The sequence below is a fragment of the Chiloscyllium plagiosum genome, unplaced genomic scaffold (assembly GCF_037043375.1).
Source record: "Chiloscyllium plagiosum isolate Xiang-an unplaced genomic scaffold, Cpla_swu_hap1 HiC_scaffold_13, whole genome shotgun sequence".
NCBI classification, from domain to species: Eukaryota; Metazoa; Chordata; class Chondrichthyes; order Orectolobiformes; family Hemiscylliidae; genus Chiloscyllium; species Chiloscyllium plagiosum.
Genome location: NW_028270151.1, coordinates 86,917,276 through 86,931,455, shown reverse-complemented (window position 1 = coordinate 86,931,455; position 14,180 = coordinate 86,917,276). Strand labels below are relative to the sequence as shown.

General features: G+C 44.2%; 1 protein-coding gene across 1 annotated transcript in view; it reads left to right on the top strand.

Annotated features, from left to right (window-relative positions):
• Window positions 1–11,782: 11,782 nt before the first annotated feature.
• The window catches only part of LOC122555684 (lactosylceramide 4-alpha-galactosyltransferase-like), a 38,028-nt gene continuing 35,630 nt past the window's right edge, over window positions 11,783–14,180 (top strand). The window contains exon 1 of the mRNA XM_087993266.1: window positions 11,783–11,946. The gene's annotated coding sequence lies outside the window, so the exon portion shown is untranslated. The remainder of the gene's footprint in view (window positions 11,947–14,180) is intronic.

Here is a 14,180-nt window from a genome sequence, read left to right as displayed (position 1 = left end):
GTTGCATGATTTCTTGTGATTTACACGCAATCACAGGAGAAGGTCTTTTCAAGATCATTGTCATCGTGTTTTTGTGAACGAACATTTCAGAGGTTGGGGATGCTATTCCATTACTGGACAAATGGTCAGGCTCACCGTCATAAACCTAAATTTGTGTACAGGAACATTTTTACCAATTTCCTGTCTCCCAACTTCAGGGCCAGGGTGGGGAAGTGTAATCAGGGGGATAGATACTCCTGTCTGTAATTGTGAGCATGAATCATTAAGGATGTGGTTCCTACCCGGAGCCAGGGCTAAGGACATCTCCGCACAACAGGAGAAGATCATAGAGAGGGCCGGGAGGGATCCAATTTGTTGTCACCCACATTGGTGCCAGGGAGAATCATAGAGTGAGAAAGGAGGTTCTGCTGAAAGATTCTGAACAGTTTGGAGTTCAATTAAACAGCAGAACTTCCAAGCTAATAATCTCAGGTTTATTACCTGAGTCATGGGCAAACTGGTAAAGAGTAAATAAAGTTAAGAAGTTATGTGCATGGCTCAAAGATTGGTGTGAGAGGAATGGGTTTCAGATCATGGTGCGCACTGGCACCAGTACGTGGGTAGAATGGAGCTGTTCTGCTGGGATTAGTTTCACATGAACGTGGGAGCAGTGTCCTGGTGATTCATATAACCAGGGCTGTAGAGTGGGCATGAAACGAATTAGAAGGGGTAGTGTTTGGGAGAGAGGCAATGTGGGATTACAAAGGAAGAGGATTTGGCAGTATTACAGAGCAGCTATTTGGGTAACAATATCCAAAGTGGGATAGGAAGGGTCAGCAAACACAAACTAGAGAGGCTGCAGTAAATAGTGTCAATACAAGGGGAAAAAATCAGAAGAAGGTAAACTAATGGCTCTGTACTTGAATGCACATAATCTGTGAAACAAGATAAATGAATGAATGGTACAAATACAGGATAGCTGACATGTTCTTATAATCATTATGAAGACACAGCTACAACAAGATCAAAGCTGGGAAGGAAGTATTCAGGGAGATGCAACTTTATGAAGGGACAGACAGTTGGGAGAGGATGGTTTGAAAGCTTTGTTGGTACAAGATGGAATGCACACAATAGCAAGGGATAACCTTGGATGGTTGGAAATAAGGAATAAAATGATGAAGACACAAGCCGGAGTAGTCTCCAGGCCTGATAACATGAGCTGTTTGGTGGAGCAGAAAATAACTCAAGAGATAATGAAGGTATCTGACAAATCATAGGTGACTTTGATCTTTGTGTAGATTGGGAAAAGCAAATTGGCAGTGATTCGGGTTTGACGACAGAGGAGGGGGCTCCTTGACAGAGTGGGAGGGGGAGTTGAAGTGTTCAGCCACGGGGCGGTGGAGTTGGTGGGTGCAGGTGTTCCAAAGATGTTCTCTGAAACAATCCGCAAGGAGGCATCCTGTCTCCCCGATGTAGAGGAGACCACATCAGGTGGAATGGAAACAGTAGATGACATTGGTGGAGGTACAGGCAAATTTCTGTCGGATGTGGAAGAATCCTTTGGGGCTTTGGATGGAGGTGAGGAGAGTGGTGTGGGTGTAGGTTTTGCATTTTCTAAGATGCAGGGGAAGATACCAGGAGTGGGGTGAGTTCTGGTGGAGGACTTGGATGTGACAAAGGAGTCATGGAGGGAATGGTCTCTCCGAAACACTGATAGGGGTGGGGAGGTAAATATATCCCTAGTGGTAGGGTCTGTTTGTAGGTTCAAGGTTTGGGAGAAGATTTGTAGCTCGGGTGCTGGTTGTTGTAGTTCTGTTCGCCGAGCTGGGAATTTGTGTTGTAGGCATTTCGTCCCCTGTCTAGGTGGCATCCTCAGTGCTTGGGAGCCTCCTGTGAAGCACTTCTGTGATCTTTCCTCCGGCACTTAAATGGGTTTGTATCTGCCGCTTCCGGTTGTCAGTTCCAGCTGTCCGCTGCAGTGGCTGATATATACGTTCCAGGTCGATGTGCTTATTGAGTGAATCTGTGGATGAGTGCCATGCCTCTAGGAATTCCCTGGCTGTCCTCTGTTTGGCTTGTCCTATAATAGTAATGTTGTCCCAGTCGAACTCGTGTTGCTTGTCATCTGAGTGTGTGGCTACTAAGGATAGCTGGTCGTGTCGTTTCATGGCTAGCTGGTGTTCATGGATGCGGATCGTTAGCTGTCTTCCTGTTTGTCCTATGTAGTGTTTTGTGCAGTCCTTGCATGGGATTTTGTACACTACATTGGTTTTGCTCATGCTGGGTATTGGGTCCTTTGTCCTGGTGAGTTGTCTGAGCGTGGCTGTTGGTTTGTGTGCTGCTATGAGTCCTAGTGGTCGCAGTAGTCTGGCTGTCAGTTCAGAAATGTTTTTGATGTATGGTAGCGTGGCTAGTCCTTTGGGTTGTGGCATGTCCTCATTCCGTTGTCTTTCTCTTAGGCATCTGTTGATGAAATTGCGCGGGTATCCGTTTTTGGCGAATATATTGTATAGGTGTTCTTCTTCCTCTTTTTGCAGTTCTGCTGTACTGCAGTGTGTTGTGGCCCTTTTGAATAGTGTCTTGATGCAACTTCTTTTGTGTGTGTTGGGGTGGTTGCTTTCGTAGTTTAGGACTTGGTCTGTGTGTGTGGCTTTCCTGTATACCTTTGTGGGACTCAACTACAACCACAGTGACGCCAAAACAGCAGATTTCCTCGCAGCACTAGAATGCACATTCAGAAACAATGGACTGACAGAAGAGACACAACAAACAGTGAGACAAAGTATCGTACCTCTGATAACAAAGAAAAGACAAACACATAACCTCAACACCAAGGAGAGGGAAGCACTAAAAGCACTAAGAAACGATAAGAACATAATCATACTACCAGCAGACAAAGGCAGAATGACAGTCATCCTGGACAAAGCAGACTACATCCAAAAAGATGTACCTCACAACACACTTCACATTCAACAACCAAATATATGAACAAATCAACGGCACACCCATGGGTTCACCCATCTCTGGACTCATAGCAGAAGCAGTAATGCAAAGATTAGAACAAACAGTCTTACCGCAAATTCAACCGAAACTCTGGGTCAGATATGTAGATGATACCTCTGTAATCATTAAAAACACAGAAATAGAGAACACACACTGGATCATCAAGGCCACACTCACAGGAATCCGATTCACTAGAGAGGAAGAAAAGGACAACCAACTCCCATTCCTAGACGTGATGGTACAGAGAACACCGAACGGAGAATTCACCACAAAGGTACACAGGAAAGCCACACACACAGACCAAGTCCTGAACTACAAAAGCAACCACCCCAACACACACAAAAGAAGTTGCATCAAGACACTATTCAAAAGGGCCACAACACACTGCAGTACACCAGAACTGCAAAAAGAGGAAGAGGAACACCTATACAAGGTATTCGCAAAAAACGGATATCCGCGCAATTTCATCAACAGATGCCTAAGGGAAAGACAACGGAATGAGGACATGCCACAACCCAAAGGACTAGCCACATTACCATACATCAGGAGCATTTCTGAACTGACAGCCAGACTACTGCGACCACTAGGACTTATAACAACACACAAACCAACAGCCACGCTCAGACAACTCACCAAAACTAAGGACCCGATACCCAGCATGAGCAAAACCAATGTAGTGTACAAAATCCCATGCAAGGACTGCACAAAACACTACATAGGACAAACAGCAAGACAGCTAACGATCCACATCCATGAACACCAACTAGCCACGAAACAACATGACCAGCTATCCTTAGTAGCTACACACTCAGATGACAAGCAACATGAGTTCGACTGAGACAACACTACTATTATAGGACAAGCCAAACAGAGAACAGCCAGGGAATTCCTAGAGGTATGGCACTCATCCACAGATTCAATCAATAAGCACATCGACCTGGACCCAATATACCGGCCACTGCAGCGAACAGCTGGAACTGACAACCGGAAGCGGCAGATACAAACCACTACAAATGCCGGAGGAAAGATCACAGAAGCGCTTCACAGGAGGCTCCCAAGCACTGAGGATGTCGCCTAGACAGGGGACGAAACGTCTGCAACACAAATTCCAAGCTGTTTTTAGGTGGCGGATGTGGTGGAGAATGATGCATTGTATATGAAAGTTGGTGGGGTGGAAGGTGAGGACCAGAGTGGTTCTGTCCTTGTTGTATTGGGAGAGGTGGGGTTCAAGGGCAGAGGTGTGTGAATTAGAGGAGATGTATTGGAGAAATTGCAGTCTTTGAAGAAGGAGGCAATCTGCGATTTTCTACGGTGGAATTGGGAATAAGGGATGGCGTTTTTACAGGAGGCATGGTAGGAGGAGATGTAATCCAGGTAGTTGTGGGAGTCTGTGGGTTTGTAGCAGATGTCTGTGGTCAGTCAGTCACCAGAGATGGAGACGAAGAGACCAAAAGAGAAAATGCTGGAAATTCTCAGTAGGTCTGGCAGCATCTGTAAGGAGAGAAAAGAGCTAACGTTTCAAGTCTAACTGACTATTTACTAGAACTTTTTCAGAAGGTGACAAGAGGGTTGATAAAGGGGAAGCAGTAGATGTAATATAACTGGATATTCAGAAGGCATTTGACAAAATACCACACATTAGGTTACTTATGACGATAAGAACCCATGGTGTTGCAAATGGTCTGTTAGCTTGGATAGAGGATTGGGTAATGAATAGAAGGTAGAGAGTTGGGATATGGGGCATTTTCAGGATGGAATCCTCTGAGCAGTGCAGTACCACAGGCCCCAGTGCCCTTGGCACAATTCTTTGCAGGATATATCAATGGATTGTGTGAGCAGTTTTGAACGAACAAAGCCAGGTTTGTGATGACATTATGATAGATGAGAAGACTAGTGGTGAGGAAGGTAGATAGATTCTACAGAGGGATACAGACAAGCTCACAGAGTGGGCAAAAACTTGACAGATGGAATTTAATGTGGAGAAATGTGAGGTTGTGCACTTTAGCAGGAACAACATAGAGCTGTGTATTGTTTATATGGGGAAGGATTCCAAAAAGCTGCATGTGGATGTATTTGCAGGTCCTTGTGTATAGGACAGAAACAGCGAGTGCACAAGTTCAGCAGGTAACAGGAAAGACAAATGGAAAGTTAGCCAATTTAGAAGATAAATTTAATTAAAAGATGTTACTTCAACTTCGGCACAGCTCTGGGCACAAAAACTAAACCAAGACACAAATTAGACTACGCCTAGAATACATTGAACAATTTTGATGCCCTCATTTAAGGATCGACATAGTCACATTGGCAAGAGAGTAGAAATTATTTATCAGCTTGATTTTCTACGAGGAAGCATCAAGTCAGTTGTCCCTGTACTTATTGGAGAAAAATTAGAGGCAACCTTATTGAATATATAAGATTCTGAGGGGAGTTGACAGGGTAGATGGACTGAGGTTTTTCCCCCTATGCAGGAGAGTGTAGGACTAGCTGGAAAGGAGTTTAACAACAAAGATGGTTGAAGAACAATGGCAGATGTTTACGAAAATAGTTTATGACTCACAGCAAAGACATATATATTCCAGTAAGAAAGTAGCAGTTTAGGAAGGGGTAAGCCATCTATGGTTAACCAGCGATATTAAGGTATTAGATTGAACGAAAAAGAATGTACAATATGACAAGGATTAGTGATAAGCAAGGAGATTGGAAGAGTTTTTAAAGTCAATAAAAGGTGACCAAAAAATAATAAAAAGTGAGGAAATAAATTTTGAGTCATTGAGTCATACAGCACAGAAACAGACCGTTTGGTCCAACTTGTCCATGCTGACCAAGTTCCCCAAACTAAACACGTCCCACTTGCCTTCATTTTGCCCATATCCCTGTAAATCTTTCCTATTCATATACCTGTCTAGATATCATTTAAATGCTGTTGCTGTACATGCACCTACCATTTCCTCTGGCAGGTAATTCCATTCAATGTGTGAAAACTTTGCACCTTTAAAATCTTTCACTTCTCACATTAAAAATATACCCTCTAGTTTTAACCATTCCCAGCCTAGAGAAAGGACCTTTGCTACTTACCTTATCTATGCCTTTCATGATTTTATAAACCTCTGTAAGGTTCCCCATCAGCCCTTTATGCTCTAGTGAAAATGACCCATCCAAACAGGCTCTCCTTATAACTCAAACCCTCCACTCACAGCAACATCACGGTAAATCATTTCTAAACCCTCTCCAATTTAATAATATCCTTCCTACAATACGGTGATCAGAACCGTACACAATATTCGAAACGTAGCCTTACAAACGTCTTGTACAACCTTAACATAGTGTCCCAACACCTGTATTCAATGGCTTGAGCAATGAAGGCAAATATGCTATACGCTTTCATAATCACACTGTCTATCTGTGAGGCAACATTAAAAGAACTTCATACCTGAATGCCTCGGTCAGTCTGTCTGACACCTCTACCCAGGGCCATACCACTAACTGTGCAAGCCCTGCCCTTATTCATTTTACCAAAATGTACTACCCTGCATTTATCAAAATTAAACTCCTCAACCCATTGGCCCATTTGATCAAGATTCCTTTGTAATCTTACATAATCTTCTTTACTCTAGACCATGCCACCAATTTTGGTGTCATCTGAAAACTTACAAACCATGCCTCCTAAAATCTCATTCAAATTGTTTTTATAAATGACAAACAACAGTGGACCCAGTACCTACCCTGTACACAGGCCTTCAGTCTGAAAAACAACCCTCCACCACTATCCTCTGTCTCCTATTATCAAGCTATTTTTTTTATCCAATTGTCAAGCTCTCCCTGTGTCCCACGTGATCTAACTTTGCTAATCAGTCTACCATGCAAAACCTTGTCAAAAGTTTCACAAAAGTACATGCCGTTCTGCCCTCATCCATCGTTTTAGTCTTATCTTCAAGTTTGTGAGACACAGTTTCCTATGCACAAAGCTATGCAGATAATCTTTAATTAGATTATGCCTCTCTAAAATCACAGCAATCTCTGTATCCTTCATACAGCTCCCGATGGAGGCAGAGATGGAGAGCAATTTTCTTCTGTCAGAGGGCAATGAATCTGTGCAATTCTTTACCACAAAGCATTGTCAAGGTCTGATTGAAGACAAAACATTGTTACCTCAGATTTCAGCATCCTGCTCTGCTTAATTAATACTTGTCATTCTGCCTGCCAAGGGAACAGCTTCACTCGTTATATGTTATGTTATACTCTGCCAGATTATTGCACACTCATTCAACAGGAACAGACATTTGAAAGCTGATCGGCAATACTTTCAATACCTCTGTAGCATTCTCCTTCAAAACTTGAGAGGAAATGTTATCAGGTTCCTGGGATTTGTCAGTTTTCAGTCCCATTAATTTCTCCAAAACAGCTCACTGACTGGGACTAATTTATTTCAGTTCCTCCCTCTGGCTAGACTCTTGGATAAGTTTATGACTTGTTCTGACTTGTCCAAGAGATGCTTACTTCATATCTTCTTAAAAACTGAAAGAATAAGTCTGAGAAATATAATTACTGCTGTCTCACCTATCAGAACAAATCTGCTTCCCATTATTCAAAGGCAGTCTCCAGTAAGAGGAACGTTACAAATGGGATGGGACTGAGCAAAGATCATTCCCAATTTGGCAAGGGTAGGGATTTAAAAATCGCCATCACCTACTTGTTGGAATACATCCAGGATCCAGGAATCATGAGCTGTGTGTGTGTGATAATGGCTAGATCGGGTGTTATATAGTTTCCCATTCAGTAAATACTGGGGATGTGAGCAGGAGCAAATGTCAATCTCTAGAATGACGACATTAGGCGAGTTTGACATTGTATTTTATGACAGCTAAATACATTGCAAAGGAATGCTAATGGACTGACATCTTGCATGAACATTTCACACAGATGATTGCAAATGTTAAAACACCCACATAACTGAACATGATAAAAACAGATCCAAATATGGAGTGGGACAGACACCTGACATTCGACACCAATGAGATGTGCACATTGCAGCAACAATCGCCATCTCGCTGTAACTCTTTCCCACTGCTGGGGATTTTCAGATTTAGATTAGGTTACATTACAGTGTGGAAACAGGCCCTTCGGCCCAACAAGTCCACACCGACCCGCCGAAGCGCAATCCACCCATACCCCTACATTTACCCCTTACTTACCTAACACTACGGGCAATTTAGCATGGCCAATTCACCTAACCTGCACATCTTTGGACTGTGGGAGGAAACCGGAGCACCCGGAGGAAACCCACGCAGACACGGGGAGAACGTGCAAACTCCACACAGTCAGTCGCCTGAGGCAGGAATTGAACCCGGGTCTCTGGCGCTGTGAGACACCAGTGGGGTGGGGGGAAGGTGCGGGAGAACCATACAAAAGTTACTGACACAGTGTGGGTTTCATTTCTGTCTCTAACCTGTGGAATCAGTCTCAGAGACCATCACCACAATTCTGACAGTGACCAGCCTCAGGAAGCATTCCATATCCAACACAGCCCAGCCATTCTTGAAGATAGTGTGTCTAAGATGTATATACCCAGAGGGGACATGACATTCAGGATGAAGCAATGTGAGTGTCTCCTGAAGGAGAAAGGAGGTGAGGGTATCCTCTCCATTCTGCCTGCAGCACCTTTGCTCATTCTCCCGGCACAGAGGGGCCCAGTTGTACAACTCCCCCATCCCGACTGCAGTTGTCCTGACCTTCCTGCGAAGGTACATACAACATAAAGGAGGCAACATCGATGTAGAAAACCCCTTCAGAATCTGGACCAGCAAGCAGCAGGTCAGGGTGATGCTGAAGGTGGACAATAGTTTGTGATCGGAGGGAGCCGTGACCGCCTGAAGTATGTGGGGCAGCCAAGAGAGTGCCAAACCTGGGGAGGTCAGGGGACATGACGGTGGACTGAAAAGTGACCCTGTGCAGGAACTGCAAACAGGAGGGGTGCCTGACTGAGGACGGCGAGGAGTCCTTGAGTGCAATCTCTATTAGTTTTAAAATAGTGATGGAAAAGGATAGACAGAATCTCTACGTTAAAGTTCTAAATTGGAGGAAGGCTAATTTTGATGGTATTAGACAAGAACTTTAAAGGTTGATTGGGTGCAGATGTTTGCAGGAAAAGGGATAGATGGAAAATGGGAAGCTTTCAAAACTGAGATAATGAGAGTCCAGAGACAGTATGTTCCTGTTAGGATAAAAGGCAAGTCTGGTAGTTGTAGAGAATGCTGGATGACTAGAGAAATTGAGGTTTCGTTCAAGAAAAGAAAGGAAGCATATGTTGGGTATAGACAGCAGAGATCGAGTGAATCCTTAGAAGAGTATAAAGGCAGTAGGAGTATACTGAGGAGGGAAATCAGAACAGCAAAAAGAGGACATGAGATAGCTTTGGCAAATAGGGCTAAGGAGATTCCAGCGGGATTTTATTAAAAACATTAAGGACAAAAGGGTAACTAAGGAGAGAATAGGACCCCTCAAAGATCAGCAATGCGGCCTTTGTGTGGAACCACAGGAGATGGGGAAATACTTGTTATGGATCAGACCAGGCCCCTTTCAAGAAAGTAGCCCAGTCCCCGGCCCTAACTTTCCGAGTTGTTTTAAGTAGTTGTAAGGTGGATATTCCAGGAGAGATGCAGTTGGTCAAAACACTTAGTTTTAAACAAAACAGAATTTATTCATAAGATTACCGAATGAAACACAAACAAAAGGAAACCGAATACTGAATAACTTAACCTATCTGAAAACCCAACAGACTATCACAACCTAATGGTGCTGATCCAAATTCCTGCAGCAAATCACACAACCACCTGATGAAGGAGCGGCGCTCCGAAAGCTAGTGCTTCCGATTAAACCTGTTGGACTATAACCTGGTGTTGTGTGGTTTTTGGTTTTATATGCCCTTCATCAGAGGGAGCTGCGAGATAAATAGGAGGGTGAGATGAGGCTGGGGGCATGGTAACTGGGAAGGCAATAGGTAGATCCAGGTGGAAAGGTCAAAGTGAAGTTGATGAACTGTTGATGAATTGGGGCCACCTCGTGTTCCCACAAGGAGGTTGAACAGTTCATCAACTTCACTAACATCTTCCACACTGACCTTAAGTTCACCTGGACCATCTCAGACACCTCCCTCCCCTTCCTGGACCTCTCCGTCTCCATCTCCGAATACCAACTCAACATGGACATTCATTTCAAACCCACCCACTCCCACAACTACCTGGATTACTCCTCGTTCCACACTCCCTCTTGTAAAAACACAGTCCTTTCTCCCAATTCCTCTGCCTCTGCCATACCTGCTCCCAGGGAGTGCAATTCCACTCCAGGACATCCCATATGGTCTCCTTTTACAACAACCACAATTTCCCTTCCCACGTGGTCAACAAAGCCCTCTACTTCCCGAACCTTCACCTTTGAACCCCACCCCTCCAACCACAACAAGGATAGAACTCCCCTACACCTCACCTTGAACCCCACTAATCTCCAGATACAATGCATCATCCTCTACCATTTCCACCATCTACAGTCAGACCCCTTTACCAGAGATATTTTTCCCACCCCATCTCTATCGGCATTCCGCAGAAACTATTCCCTATGTGACTCCGTCATTGGTCCACGCCATCCACCAAACCACCCTCCATTCCCGGCACCTTCCATTGCCACCACAAGAGGTGTCAAACCTGTGCCCAAACCTCGCCCCTCACCTCCATCCAAGGACCCAAAGGATCTTTTCACATCGGCAGAGATTTTCGTGCACATCCAACACCTCATCTATTGTGTCCGTTGCTCTTGATGTGGTCTCCTCTTCATTGGACGCCAACTCGCTTTTCAGAGAACATCTGTGGGACACACGCACCAAATAACCCCACTGCCCTGTGGCCAACTACTTTGACTCTCCCTCCCACTCTGCAGAGGACATGCAAGTCCTGGGCCCTCTCCACCGCCAAATCCAGACCACCCGACGCCTGGAGGAAGAACACCTCATCTTCCGCCTTGGGACCTTGCAGCCACGTGACATCAACATCAAGTTCATCAGTTTCCTTATCTCCCCTCCCCCCACCTCATTTGAGAACCAACTCTCCAATTCGGCACTGCCATCTTGAAATGTCCTAGCTGTCCACCTTCCTTCCCACCTATTCGCTCCACCCTCCACTCTAACCTGTCACATCATACCCCACCTGCATTTACCTTAGACCTTCCCAGCTACCTCCCCCCACCCCTACCCCCACTATCCTATTTATCTCTCAGGCCTCTTTAACCGCCCCGACATTCTTGATGAAGGGCTTCTGCCCAAAATGTCAACTCTCCTGCTCCTCAAATGTTGCCTGACCTGCTGTGCTTTCCCAGCGCCACACTTTTCAACTGTTAAACAAGAGACCCCAATAGTATTCTGGCAACCTTGATTTGTGTCTTGCCATGGTAATGGTGAAATTTACCTTCAATAAAACTCGAAAATTAAGACTCTAATGATGACCATGAATCCATTATAAATTGTTGAGGGAAAAGCCCATCTGTTTCACTAATATCCCTGAGGGAGAGAAAATGTCATTCTTCCCTGGTCTGGCCTATATGTGACTCCAGACCCACAGAAATGTGGTTGCCTCTTAACTGCCCTCTGGGCAATTAGGGATGAGCAATAAATTCTGGCCTGGTCAGTGCCCCCCTCGTAAATGCAAGCCAGTGATACTCTCATCCCATGAATGAATGAAAGAAATGACCATCACTGCACTACAAAAGTGAAAAAAAACTGTCCAAAGTCCTGCTGTTCCTTTAATCCGAAAAGCTTTTACTACAGAACTTCCTGATATCGTGACACACCTGATGTGAACCTTTCCATCTACACCTACACACCCATTTGGCTCCTGAATGTGGAAGTAATTTATTGCTGATCAGTTTTTTATACAAAACAGCTCATTCTCCAGATCACACATTGGATTCATCCGATAGGTGAGAATGACTTTAAAATTATTCCTCGATCACATCATCAGTATATTCCTGTTATATTGGAAAGGGAATTGTCCCTTTTTATTTTTTATTCAGATTAATAATGGGATCAATATAGATTTGACGCGTTCAGGCAGAGAAAACGTCTTTAGCAATATTGGTGTTATTATTCTTTCAGCCTTTTACTCGGTGTAAATTTTGATGCTGTTAAACTGGTCAGAACCATAAGATCATCATCACACTGATTGTTGAGTCAGTACAATGTCGTGTTAAATGCGTGTGATTTGATAAGAGAAACAGAGAACCGTTTTCAATATTGTTTTCTTTAAAACTAAACAATTAATTTCTGACTGAGATTTCCCTGAAAGTGAATCTGATTTAGGCAGAGTAGGAGGGAACAGCACCGGCTGAGAAACTGCAGAAGATGGGAGAATCTGGCATTTCCAGTCATTGACTGATCACAAAAGAAAAGGAGAATGGAAGGATTCCATTTAAAATTAAAATAAAAAGTGCTGAAGAATCTCAGCAAGTCGGACAGCTTCTCATGACGAGAGACATTGAATCCCATGACTCTTCTTTGGAACTGAAGGGGGCTGAGAAATGATGGGATTCTGTTGTTAACAAAGGGAAGGAGGGGCGAGTAAACCAGGTGCTGAGGGGTCACAGAGTGGGCTTCTCTCCCCTTTGTCAGTAAATTAAATACCAGAGCACTTTCTAGCCCTTTGCAGCTCTGAACAAAGAGTCAGACCGGACTACGAACATTAACTCTGTATCTTCCATGTTGCTGCCTGACCTGCTGAGTTTCTCTGTCACTCCCGGTTTTGATTTACAATCTTCACCATCTGCTGTACTTGACTTATATTTGAGGATTGTATTTGAAAAGCAGCTTTCAGCTGCTGAAGTGAATATTTTATTTTATATCCATTCACCCGTATCAGGAATTGTGATGTTGCTGGAATGACTTTTGATCTTTTGTCTGTTCATTCATGCAATGTGGGTGTCTCTGGTTGGGCCAGCATTAATTGCCTGCTCCTAATTGCCCTTTGAGTGGCTTGTTAGAGCCATTTCAGAGAGCAGGTAAGAGTCAAATACATTGCTATGGCTCTGGAGTTACATACAGGCCAGATCAGGGAAGGGCAGCACTGAAAGACATTAATGAACCAAGTAATCCTTTATGACAATTGACAATGTTTACATGGTTGTCATTTGGCTAGTTTTTAATTCCATTTTTTTTATTGAATTCAAATTTCAGGATCTGCTTTGGTGGGATTCGAACCCATGACCCCAGAACATTAACCTGGGGTTCTGGATTATAAGCCTAGCATCTGTGCTCTTGCCTTATGGTCAGCTGCAGTCTGTGTGCTGGAGGTATACCCAGAGTCCTGGGAGGGAGGGATTCCTGTATTTTGAACCAACAATTTAGAAGGAACAGTGAGGGGTCCAAATTAAAACCAAAAGAACTGTGAATGCTCTCAATCAGAGACAAAAACGGAAGTTGCTGGAAAAGCTCAGCAGGTCTAACATCACATGTGAGGAGAAATCAGAGTTAACGTTTCAGGTGTGGTGACTCTTGCTGAGAACTACCCCAGTCACCGAACCCAAAATGTTAACTTTGATTTCTCTTCACAGATGCTGCCAGTGAGGGTTCCAAGTTGGGACGGTGTAATTGGTGAGAAACGTGCAGCAGGTGGAGTTCCCATGTCCTTTGTGTTGGTTGTGGTCACAGATTTGGAAGCTTTGTATATTTCTGCGGCATTGTCTGTAAATGATCCAGCAGCCATGGCACACCGATATAGGTGTTGTCAGAGAGTTCAAATTGGTACCAGTCAGTTTGTTCTGGATGGCATAGAGCGCCTTGCTGTGGCCAGTGCACTTGGCTGTTTCTCGAGATCCTGTGGAGTGATTGCAAATGGCTGAAGACTGGAAGCTGTGAATCTGAATTCTTCAGGAGGAGGCTGAAATGGATCATTCACTCGAAACCTCAGGCTGTAGATGGTTATGAATGGTTTCACCTTGTCCTGTGCATTGATGTGCTGGGCTCACCCATTATTGACCTTTGTGTTGAGGAGTGGAGATTCCTCCTCGAATTACTTGTTCAACTGGCCACCACCATTCATGGGAGCAATGTGACATTTCAGATAGTTGGCTGTGGGATCGTCCATTCTCTCTCACAGGCTGCTTCCACTGTTTCCTCCTACCAATACTGTCATGGACATCGACAACAGATTGGTTAAACA